The sequence below is a fragment of the Myotis daubentonii genome, chromosome 4 (genome assembly GCF_963259705.1).
Source record: "Myotis daubentonii chromosome 4, mMyoDau2.1, whole genome shotgun sequence".
Classification (NCBI taxonomy): Eukaryota; Metazoa; Chordata; class Mammalia; order Chiroptera; family Vespertilionidae; genus Myotis; species Myotis daubentonii.
In genome coordinates, this window is record NC_081843.1 from 49606496 (window position 1) to 49619612 (window position 13117).

The 13117-nt window shown below is 40.7% G+C and overlaps 1 protein-coding gene across 2 annotated transcripts in view; it reads left to right on the top strand.

The window, feature by feature from the left end:
- LOC132233355 (colorectal mutant cancer protein) overlaps window positions 1-13117 on the top strand; it is a 238117-nt gene that overhangs the window by 66882 nt on the left and 158118 nt on the right. The window lies entirely within an intron of this gene.

Here is a 13117-nt window from a genome sequence, read left to right on the forward strand (position 1 = left end):
TATCAATGATTCTTTCCTGAAGCAATTACTATCGTGGTTGTACATATGGCCATTTGCTTTTTCCTATCATTCCTCCAAACTAATCGGTTGAATTTCTTCTGTAAAAAGCATTCCCTTCTGTCTTGTTTTAAAATCTTTTTAAGTATAAATTCATGAATTCTTTTATACTAGGTGTGTTAAAATTCATTATTGGCATTCATGTTGATACTCAATTGTTCCAAATTTGGCAATAGGGAGTTGTGTACCCGTTTTGATGGGGGAAATAATTGAGGCACCTTTTCTTCAATGGAGTCAGTCACGAGAAGAGATAAAAGAAGTCTCCCAGTTACTGTAAAACATTGAAGTGAATGGATAGTATAATAGGCTCTTCAGGGGGGAAATGAAGATGCCCTGAGCGTCCAGGAGAACTCCATTGTTCAACTGGCCCTGCCAACCACTCGATAAATACCATCCTGGCCGAGGCAGGTCTGGAACTGGGTTCTTTTTGTCCTGGAATCATTCCTGCCTTGAGTAGGGCATTTTGGCAGAGACCTGGAAGATTTGGACCTGTCACTTCAGCTGTGGTCCCCAAATGTAGCTGATCCCTGGAAGAGAGATTTTGGCTTACTTTTACTTTGTTTTTTGTCTTGTTCTTTAGTACAACTTCCAGACGTATAGAATCTGACTCCTTGAATTGGACTCCATACCTATTCTGAATGTTTAAAAGCTTTCCCCAGGTGATCTTGCTATCTTAGGTTTGAAAATGAGTTTTTCGTTTGTTTGTTTGTTTGTTTAACGAGGACTTGAGTGGTCAGGTACTCTAGTCCAGTGATTTTCAAGCTGTGTATGTGCCGCAAGAATTTTTAAAACATGCAATACCTGACTATTTAGTCAGGGTCACTGACCTCTTTTCCCTTAGGCCAGTGGTCAGCAAACTGTGGCTCTCGAGCCACATGCGGCTCTTTGGCCCCTCGAGTGTGGCTCTTCCACAAAATATCACGTGCGGGCACGCATGTACAGTGCGATTGAAACTTCGTGGCCCATGCGCAGAAGTCGGTATTTTGTGGAAGAGCCACACTCAAGGGGCCAAAGAGCTGCATGTGGCTGGAGGGCCGCAGTTTGCCAACCACTGCCTTAGGCTGTCAGATTTTTAAAAATGACAACAGCCAGCACAAAATTAGCCATCCAGTGTGACTGAATCAAAATTATAGCTGTTTTTCAGATTGGCAAAAAATATATTATTTGCTGTGGGGCAGAATTTTGGTAATTAGTTTATATGTGCCATTACATGAAAAAGGTTGAAAATTGCTGCTCTAATCTGTTGGGTTTAATTGAACCCAGGCTCGCTGGGCTAAATGATATAGCCGGTGGGTTAATTGCAAGTGGCCTGACATCAGCTCTATTATACTTAATACCTCTACATGAGTTTGGTTAGACTAGACCAGCCTTTGAACAGAAGGATGTGTTGACCCAGGAGCGAAGGATTAAGTATTTAGCTGATGAGAAGCCTTCCTTACAGATTCTCTTACTAAAGAACTTTGATAACAGGTGCTAAAAAGTGGGGAGTAACGGAAAGTAATCAATCTTAAAGAGGCAAAAAGACTGCCCTTTACTTGACTTTTATGATAGGAACAGAATGTGTTAAATATCTAGTTCCTACTTTATAGCCATTGTCGTATAGAAGTAGTAGTATATGCCCATGAAAAATTTATGAGCTATCCCAGTATTGTCTCCTCTAGACTTGCCTTAAGTTCTACTGTGTACTAAAACAGTAGAATTTGACCTTTGTTTAAAGATTTTTTTAAAGGGGCGGGGAAGAGTTAGACTATAAACTGTATTTACTTAAAGCTCAAAGGTTAGTTACATGAGTGAACCACATAACCTCCATAGCTATACAATAGGAGCTGAAGTCACATTTAGGGCCCACGTTCCCTACCTGGCAGGCACCATACAGATAACTTGAGTTGCTATAAAATATGATTCAGTTCAGGAGTGAAATATTTGGAAAATGGATGTCAGTTTTCTAAACTATGGTTATAGTCTACACATTATATGTATAGTTCCTTTTGGTGAGGTTTCATGTTCTCTTTTTTTCTAATGTTTTGGTATCTTTTATAGTACCTAACACCAGATTGTTTGATAAAGGTTCAGCATGCTTAATTTTTCTAAAGCATTGGAGATAGGGTTAAATTTATTCTTTTATGATGGTATTGGGATATTCAAACACTGTAGATAGTGGTTACCCTAGAGGTAAGATAATAGACAATTGTTAGAGATTAAAATGTGCATTAGAGCATTATGGGCAATGTTGTTAATCATTCAAAGTTTTATAATGCCCTAATGCTAAAGAAATTAATTAGCCCCCTTTAGAAATAGGTTGTCTTATTACTTTGGGTTGAAAAGTAAAATGAAAAGAGACTTTGTATTTGCTGCTATTGTTAAATATCTCTGACATAACTACATTGCTTTATCCCTAACAAAAACAATATACGTTCTTACTTTTCATAACAATACATAAAACAAGTACAATTATCCCCATTTTAAATGCAAAAACCATTATTAAGATAAAGTAACCAAGTTGAAGTCACTCAGCTGGATAATAGCAGAGACAGACTTTAAATGTAGGCCTGTATGAGGCCAAGTCTATTTCCTAAAGTTTCCCCTGATGATAAGTAGTATTTACAGCAAAGAAAAACATTATAAAGTTGGTAATTTTAATATTTTAAATTCTCGTAATTTCACATCCTAGGGATAAACACTTTTAACATTTTAAGGAATATTGTTCATTATTGGTTTGAGAAAGTGTTCAATTAGCTTAATTTAAAGCTTGTAAAAAGCATGTGGAAAGTAAGTGGTAGCCTATTTTCTTCTAAAATGTAGTTGAATAACTCTAGACCAGCGGTTCTCAACCTGTGGGTCGCGACCCCTTTGGCGGTCAAACGACCCTTTCACAGGGTCGCCTAAGACCATCCTGCATATCAGATATTTACATTATGATTCATAACAGTAGCAACATTACAGTTATGAAGTAGCAATGAAAATAATTTTATGGTTGGGTCACAACACGAGAAACTGTATTTAAAGGGCCAGAAGGTTGAGAACCACTGCTCTAGACCCTCACATTAAATCATTAGTTACTTGCAAATGTTGTAGCATGTAGACACATGTAACTTCATTTGCAAATGAAAGCTATTATTTGAAAGCCTGATTTTCTTCTATGCATGGGTGCCTGAACAGCCTTCTCCAAAACTTTTCATCATGCTGTGTCCCTGTGGAGAAATGTTCATGGATTCCTGTTGCCTGCAAACTAAGATTTAAGCACATCTCACTTCTATCCATCATGGCTCTTGCCTTTCCAGTCACATTAGTCCCTTATGAGGGACTCATAGTCATTACTTTTGATCCTCTCCTGCCCCCTCTTAGGTATTGCAATAAAACTTTTGTTGTTTTCTTTGGAAGGTTCTTTGTGTTAGCACAGATTCTGCTGCTTGCTAGCACTCTCACTTTAACCTTAGTTCCTTCATCGCCAACATTAAGGTATTAGATGTGGTCATTTAATATCCTTTCTAGCTCTGACATTCTGTGATTCTCACTTGCTGGCACTCAATCAATGAGCATGTGTCTGTGACTGTCCAGCACACATCAGCAAACCAGGAACAGAGGAGGTTGCTGGTATAGCTTCCCTTTGTTGTAATTTCCCACCTTCCTGTTGTAATTATATTTGAAGATCAAGGAGGTGAAGGACTCAGTGGGGCTTGTAGTTATGAAGTGCTCATCAGAATTGAGGGTGGATAATGGTGAGTATTCAGAGGAAGGGACTGGAAGAATTTACCCAAATTTACCCAATGTTCAGTGAATGCCTGGAGGTAACTTGTAGCCCTAGAAGTTCAATAGCAGTAAGGTGGGACAAGTGGCTCAGTGGTCAGGAAGTTTGGTTGAAGAAGGAAAGCCTGGTGTTGAGCTCTTAGAGCAAATCTAAATGGTGACAGCCGAGGGTGGGTTGGAACTGAGAACTTTAGACTGGTGGTAGGCAGAATACCTCCATGGCAAGAGTTTTAGAAGGAAATGCATTGATAACACTAGTTTAGTGGAGTACAGGGAAAAAACATAAGGTTTAGTGTTGTACTTGGGTTCAGGCCAAAACTCGGATAATAACCAGCTTTGTGATATTGGCATCTTTGACTCTGTGTGCCAATCTGGCATATCTATCTCAGAAGTTATCCCCAAATCAGGCAATGCATAGAAAGGCTTTATTTACTAAATCAGTAAAGCACTATGCAGATAGATCAGTTGTTGTTCGGTGCTGTGAATGAGGCCTCATTTTTCAGCCTCTTTTTATTTTCTACAGACTTGGAGCAGGGCCACCACTTCTGCATCTCTTGCATTCTGCTAACTTTTGTTCAGCCTTTAGCCAGTGCATCCTATGTCATTGATCTCTGACAAAAATTTTTCCTAAGGAGCCACTTGATATTCTCTGGTTGAATCTGTTTCTGGGAGAGGGAGTGTGAACTTAGACTTACTGCATTGCATCTGTAAGCGATTTAAAGGTAGTAGCAACCATGCCCATTGTTTGTACTTCAGGAAGGTCCTTTCAATGACCTTTCAGATCTCAGCTGAGATTTTTCCTCTATTTACTCCTGTTTGACGAGCTGCTGTTTGGATTAGTGGTGATACTTTGGAATTTACACAGAAGAAAACATACTGTTTACTGAGTCTGGGAGCCTTAAAAGGCTCTGTTCTTCCCACAGTGATGTTAAAAAAAAAATGTAATGTTATGCCACCATTAGAAAATTTTCACAGATAAAACTATTTCCTCCAAGGAAAACAGGCATTTTCAGTTTGGGGCTTCTCCAATTCTTACATAAGGAAAAGTAGTTTGCGTGCATTCATTATATAAAAGGAGAGTTTTACAAAGAGGGTGGAGAGGAAAGGAAGAAATTAAGAGGCAAAGAGGAAATATTGTATTGGTGAGCCCAACTTAAACAATATCCCATTAAAAAACGTTTTTGAATTTGAAAAGGTAATGGAGGTAGAAGGGAGCTGATTTATCTATAAAAGGATTTGCTATAAATATTTCCAAGTCTTTTTTAGATCATTAAGTTTTTTTAAGTATTAGGCTGATGGCAGTGAAGCTTAAAGCCTAAATGTTGGAAGTGAAAATTAATTGACAATCAGTCAAAAGTAGAGAGTAAACATGTATGATAACTTACAAATGGTTGGAGAAAATAAAATTGGCTTTGCATGTAATGGTTTAGGACCCTATTCATAAAGCAAAAGGAGAAGAGAAGCCTGAAGAGGGAAGTGATGGATGACAGGGTTTCTAAAGGATGTTCCCCTGAGAAGAAGATTAGATACGTCTTTTGGGATTCATGGGACACTTGATCCAACTTGCAGGACCTACAGGTAGAAACTGTGATATTGTTACTCAGACCCTGTAGCCATTCAATATGCTGGCAGAGAGAGGGGACCCCATGGGAGATCCAGCGTTCCCAGACTGAGTGTTGAGGCACAGCTGGTGATGTAGTACAAAGTAAGGATTCCCAGGTTTTCAGACTTAGTCTTTAGGGAGGGGATTTGAGGTCTGTACTTGTAAACAGTTCTCCAGGAGAAAGTGATGATCCAGCTTTGGAAACCACCAGGCTAGACAGTATCAAAGAAGGAATGGTAGTAAATGTAGAGATAATTAGCAGATTATCCTAAAGTTGCCTTACTCTCTGAGTTTTTTTAGTCTGTCCGTTATAAATCATTCGAAAGTGTGTAAGAACATGTGTTCTATGTAGAGTCATACTCCCTAGGTTCAAAGTCCATCTCCATCACTTATTAGCTGTGTGAGTTTGGGTCAATTGCTTAACCTCTCCATTTCCTTATCTATAAGTGAGAGATTTTAACAATACTGACTCTAAAAATTGCCATGAGTATTACTTGAGTTATTGTTTGTACAAGACTTAAAACTGTGTCTGGCATATAGTAAGCTCTCGGGAAGTATGGCTGGTATAACAGCACTACAAGGAGCGTGTGGCGAAGCCCTCAGGAGTCCTTGGCCCAGAGACCTCGAAAGAATGCCAGTAAGTGAGGGCTCAGAAGGAGTGCCAGTTTCCAATCTGGATTTACTGGAAATGAAATACTTGGAGAAATATCAAATCTATAGCCAGGTAATAGAAACAAATCTAACCTTTTTGGTGACTTCGCCATTCTGTTATCTAGGCTAGGAACCTTGACTCCTCCCTCTGTTGAATCACCATCTAATCCTTACTTAAAAAAATAAATAAATAACCCTCCTTCTTTAATTCCTGTGTCTACTGCCCTAGTAAAGGCTTGCTGCATCTTCTAATTTGTTTCCGCAACCTGTCTTCATGTTATAGGGTTGGCAGTGCCACCAGAGTGATTTTATCTAACACCTAGTTCCACAAACTCAAATGCCTCCCAAGGACCCAGACTGGGTAGGGGGCGCTTAATAAACTAGGGGCATTCCACAAGGGACAGACGCTTCTCGACGCTGAGTAAAACAAGCTGGACAAAAATGACAGAGCGTATGATTTTATTAATAGAAAACTATAGAAATACAAGCTGATCTATAGTGAAGGGAAGCAGATCAGCGATGGCCTGGGGTCCGGGCCGTAGGAACAGGTGGGAAACTTTTTGAGGGTCATGCATATGTTCACTCTCTTGATTGTGGTCATAATTTTACGGTGTATATATATGTCAAAACTTTTCTAATTATGCACTGTAAATATGTGCAATTTATTATATGACTGTTATACCTGAAATCCCAAAAAGAAAAAGACAGGACCTATATATATTTGTTTGATCTTGTTTATTGTCCAGAATACATCGTTGCTTATAATAGGTGCTTAATTATTTCCTGAAGTGAATTTCTTTTTCAAATAAAGTCAGAGGTGGGGGTGAGTGGTCTGGGAAGGTATGTGAGGAACCACTGGAGATTCTACAGTCTCGGCTTCATTTATTCAAGTGAACGCTGGCAGGGACCATCTTTCCTTTTAAGCTACTCCACTATTTATTTTCTTGTCATTAATAGATTTGTTTCTGGACTAAAAGACTAAAATAGAGCTGGTGTTCGCTCTGATACAGCCTTTATGCCCAGAGGGGCCTTAAATAATATGAAAGCAAAGTTTGCTTTTTATAGGTGAGGAGGCTGGACCTGAAGAATTCTAGAATCCAGACTGGTCCCAGTGTTGACCTTTACATAAAAATGGTATCACTTTTTTTCCGCTTTCCTGTTGATTAATTAATTCTGTGTGCAGATGCTTTCTCCAAGTCACGTTGCCACTCCAGTTTGTTTTCCTGCCTAATTCAGGAGAAGGAGGAGAATCACTCTTATTCTAAGGAAACCTGACTAAACACTGAGCACAGATTCTTTATTCTGAGTCTGAGTCGGCTTTATAACATACCTCTGCATTTCTCTGCTGGAAAAGACATTAGTCACTTTGTCTTTGGATCCTGTATTGCTATTTTCAGAGTGAACTGGAATGGGCAGAAGGATTTTTGATTAGGTGGTAGGCTTTATTTCAATCATTGATCAGGAAGATGTGAGGAACCACAGTTATTTGTACCTGGAAAGTCAGGTGCTCCAGCACATCTCAGTATAGAGCAGAAAAGGGTGTAAAACAAAAACAGTGGGAACTATGCCTAAGGCCAGTTTGGACGGCGTGAAGGGGGAGCAATACCACCATCAAAGCAAATAGAAACCTTCTAGAGTCTAGACTGCAGTTGAGGGACATGAAGTTTAGCCTTTAACATAGTATCTATCTGGCCTGCTGGGACTTAAAATAAGTCTTTGTTATGGACAACTTCAGCCATGTACAAAAGTTGAGAAAATAGTTATAAGGTGATTCATTATACTGTTCCCTAGCCAGAACTTTTTAATAATAATTTTTAATGATTATCAATATATGCTATGAGTAATACAGTGAGAAATGATCTATTCTGTGGGATATGAATGTTTTAATCTCACATTTCTTCAAATAAACTCTTTTGAAAATGCAAACATCATATTAAAAACTATTTGTGAGTAAATGTAACAACTGGTCATTGGGTTGTTTTTTAATTGCTGATTCTTAATGCTAGTGACTGACCATTGGAAGTCTTGGCGGGAGTCGAGGGCCCAAGGAAAGCCTGGGAGTGAGTGCGTTGCCAAAGGCCGTTTCCGAAGCCCTCCTGTGCACAGATAGTTCCTAACGTACTTAGCAACAGGACTCACATGAAATCTTCAGCCCCCAACAGTGAAAACAACCACAAAGGTAAAAGCAATGGCCAGGTCATGTCCTGCGGCCGTTTGTTCTGGGTTTGACAGCAAACATCTTACTGTTTGGGGAAACCGGGAAACACTCTCAGGAGGCCGAGGACAATTAAAAACTGCTGTCTGACTACATTTCTGACTTACACAGGGATTTCTTCTTACCACAAACAACACAACACAGGAATTCCGTGTCATCTATGATGTGGAGAATTTCTGTGGATAATCTTAGTTCTAGATTAATTTCCAAAGCCACTCTTACAGTGTTTCCCCTCCTATTTCAAAGGCTGGTTATTAATTTCAATTTTTTTAAAGTAGCTAAAAATCTAAAACTGAGGTTTCTTTGGGCCTGAGTATATCTTGACTTGCACAAGATACAGTCAAACACATATGTAAATCACAGGTTTAGTTATTTAAAATGCCTGAGCAGACATTTATATTGTAAAAGAATTCCACTTAGGATGTGCAAATATAGCTTCCTAACTATTTGAGGGTAATTTTTTTAACTTTCTGACTTGTGTAGATTGAAATGTACCCACACTTTGGTGTTATGAAGTTCATTTCTACCTCTAGGCATGTTCTCATTAGTTGCTCATGTGGGACTTACAGGAAAGAAGGGGGGAAGCCCTAATGTTCTTAACTGATTATTCTGACCTACCATCTACCCTCCTGGTCGAGTGGATGGTACTGCATGTAGTAAGGAGGAGAAAGCAGAGGCACTCAGCAGATCCCGGGGCGCCCTTTGCCCTTGCCTGACCTTCACTCTGTGCCTGAACACTGTCCCACCCATTCCCCAACCTTTCAGTTCAGTGACAGAAGTACCAGCAAATCCTGAAAAGATTCAAATGTTAGAGATGCAAGAGAATAAAATTAATAAAAGCCAGAGTATAGGTCCAGCTTCCTAGCATGCAATTTAGAAATTACTTATTGTAGCTGAGGCATTTACAAGCCAGTGTCAGGTTGGTGATCTCAAGACCCCGGGGAGAGGACTCCCCCACCTCCTTGCTGCCCTCCTGGCTGCTTCTTAGGAACCAGGTGCTCAGTCAGGGGTTGTGGCTCCTGTCTAAGCAAAATTATTTGTACAGTCTGGTCAATGTGGGGCAGATCAAGCTGCAGGAAATACTGAGGGATTTCTGTTTTTCATATCTACTCCTTACTTCCCAGCCCCTAAAAATGTGTTGAGTTGGAAGAGTAGAGTATTCTGGTGTGATGGGCACACACGCAGTGTCCTTTCTGACCTCTCGATATTTCTCTTCTCTTCCGGGAGTAGATAGGATAGCTCTTCCATGGGCAATGCTCAGTGGGCTCTGCCTGAATTCTCTGGTTTCACTCCAAAAGATAAATGACAGTGGTCTGGCCATCCATCATAGTCCCATGATGCAATGGGAGTATCCATTTAGGGATATGGGTGGAAGGCAGAGCTTTCTCCTTAATTAGTTTTAAACTCCACTTTCCGCCCTTAATTCCCAGTCCCTCCGAATGTTTTAATACACTGCTAGGGTATCTCTGTGTTTCCTTTTTTGGAAAATTTATTGATATTACCCTGTATGTTTTGACATGTGCAAAACTTCGGTACCTCTGTTCCAGTCCCCATCTACCACCTTTACTTTTAAAGAAAGATTAAAGTTTCACATACTTTCATTAACTTAGAGAAAAGTATCTTAGCAAACTTTTTCTATAAAGGGTCAGATAGAAAATGTTATACATGTTACAAGCCATATGGGCTCTGTCATAAGTATTTAACTCTGCCATTATAGCAATAAAAGCAACCGCAGTCACCATGTAAATGAACGGGCATGGCTGGTTCCAATAAAAGTTTATTTACAAAAACAGGCAGCATGCCAGATTGGGCTCTGGGCCTGTGTCCTGACCCTTGGAATAGGGGAAGGAAAGGAGTTTGTCATCAAACAAGATATGACCGAAGAGTTGACTGAAGAGTTGACTGGAAAGTACAGTTTTGACTAAACAACAAAGCAGTTAGTTGCTACTTGAGAGATTAGTGTAGTCACTCCAGCCCCTCCTTAGCATATTTTAGGCATATAGTATTTGTCAAATGACTAAATGATGGCTTCTTTGTGACCTGGCGATAGTAACTGAGGCAGCCTCAGAAGTGAGAGGCACACGTGGTAGGAGTTTTATTTAAATTTTAAATGGATTATGTATAAATTACTTGATGCTTTATTCTAAAGAAAAACAAAAACATCATGTTTGAAAGCTTATTTTCACTTTTAAATGGAGCCAGAATGCAGGCCGCTTGTTTGGGGCTCAGCTGGCAAATTATTGGTTTTTGTTTGTTTTGTTTTGTGGGGAAGGAGAGGTGTTTGTACTTAGTCCAAAGATACTGAAGTTGTTGATATTGAAGAAAAGTGTATCTCTCATTAAAAGTCTGAGGATATGTATTATCCACAGGGCATAGACAGAATGCTTGAATATCAATAGTTTTGGTAAGGCTTAAATGTCAAGGTTGCTATGAGATGATTTTAATAACATCCCACTTAGTAACATTCATTTCATACTGTTCTTACTTCTGAGTGTCTGAGACAGGATAGCAAGCCAGGTCTATTGTTGTTTGAGTTACAGTGACAGCAGTTGTCCACAGCTCAGTTATACAAATAAAAATTAGTCCTCATAATTCAGCTCAGTGGCATGTCCGTGGTGCCAGAATGAAGTACTTTGCCCATATTGTGGGAGACAGGCGCTGTCGCTGGCCGCAGTGAGGGATGTGGCGGGCTTTGCATTTGTTTTCATTTGAGTATTTCTCCAGAGAGACAACCATTGACACCGTGGCCACAACAGGACCTTCCCAAACTTAAGATGGACCATTTTCTTTCCTTCAAAACTCAGGTGATCCCTCATGCATTTGGCCACAGATAAAGAGCTCTGAGAGAGAAATTGCTACTGGGCACCTACTCAAGTTGTAAAGGAACCCACTGATGTGCCAGATTTTTGTTCCAGAAAGTTGACAAACCTGCAGTCAGGAATGCAGTTCCTTTTTTGTACTCGCTCCGGGCAAATGGACGGGAGCACGTAGAGCGACCTCTGAAACCCACAGCTCGGTCGGGTTGAAGAGGCAGGGGGTTATCTCCAACCTGTGTGTGCAGCTGTGCGGATGGATTCCGTTGTCATGGGGGGGGGGGGTGGGGGGGTGGGGGGGGCGAGGCGGGTGGGGAACAGGGAGGGAGCAGGGGTGACAGCACAGGTTGACAGAAAGGAGCAAGTGCTCCAGACTCTCCCAGGCAAGGAGGTGGCACTGGAAACTACATTCAGCTTTTTCTTTTTGAAACCTGGCGAAGCAGAATTTGTTAGAAAGTCTGTCTTTCATTTCTCAAGAAAACCCGGCTAACTTTCATCATGACTTTTTAACCTTGTGTCTTTTTGTAAATTCACTTTTAATATAACCTTAACTGAAGATATGTAGACTTTTGGTGTGAAAATAAAATCTATTTGTTAGAATATTGAAACAAAAATTCAGATGATCCCTTCCTGTATGGAGTTTTCCATTGAAGCCTCCAAAAAGAATGATACCTTCCATTTAATAATTACTAGCTTCTGGCCCTGGCAGGGTGACTCAGTTGGTTGGAGCATCATCCCATACACTGAAAAGTTACAGGTTCAATTCCCAGTCAGGGTACATACCCAGGTTGCAGGTTTGATCCCTAGCCAGGGTGTATACGGGTGGCAACCGATTGGTGTTTCTCTCTCGTTGATGTTTCTATCTCTCTTTCCTTCTCCCTTCCTTTCGCTCTAAAATCAATAAAAACATATCCTCTGGTGAGGATTAAAAACAATAATCACTTGCTTCTGTCAGGCATTATGCAAAGGACAGGGATGTAAAGGTAATCAAATCAGAGTGTCTGTCCTGTGATTCCTTATTTGCAATAGATTTCAACCTTACTACTCTATGGAAGGTTCCATTCTAGTCCCTGAAGTTGTCTGACATCTAGTAGAGGAAAGAGGTATGCTACCAAGCAATTATAATAGAGGATGGTAAGTTTTATAGCAGGAACTTAAAGAGAGGCATCTAATCCTATCTAGGATGGTAAGCAAAGACTTCCAGAGGATTTAGCTAAACCCAAACATAAAAGACTGGGAGCAGTTAGTCAAGGAAGGGGTGAAGAGACAGTGGGGGACATGGTTTGTGTGCAGTCCCTGAGGCAGGGTTGAGCAGGGTGATTTGGGGGACTACCAGGTTTTCAGTGTGGCTGAACCAGGTGCCGGTGGGACATGGGGAGACAGAGCGATTACAAATGGCATTATAACATCAACTTTGTCCTGATGGTAATGAGGAAGCACTGGCTGGTGATATTTTTAAGAGGGCCCTGGTATTGCACAGGGTTAGAACTTTGAAAGATGTTCCCGACTGCATTGTGGGACCATGGCTTGGAGGGAGATGAGATTAGAAGCAATGAGAACAGTCAGCCAACTGAAGTGATCTTGGGGGGGTGGGGGGAATGCTGATTACTTGAAATGAGTGAGCAACAGCCGAAGAGTGAGTCAGCAGAGTTTAGGTGCTGGAATTGATAGCACTGGTGGTTGGAGGGACAAAGAAGCTGGAGGAATCAAGGAACAAATCTGGCGTGCTGTGGAACCCCATGCCCATCTTTGTTCCAGCACATGTCCTGTTGTATTTCAGGTGTTTCCTTCTTAGGTTCTCAAGTCTGACTATAAGCTACTGAAGGATTTGCTGTTGTATCCACAGCACCCAGTGTAGGGGGGCAACATGGACAGGCAAGGTCAAGGGTTCTGTGTATGTGGCAACAAGAAGGGGCCTCTGAGCAGAAAGGACTGTGGGTGTGGTGGTGTCTCCTGTCCTCAGCTCTGTTGTCCTTTTGTGCGTTTGTGAAGCAGGCCCAAGGGAATGAGCAAGGGGGCATGTCAGGCCTT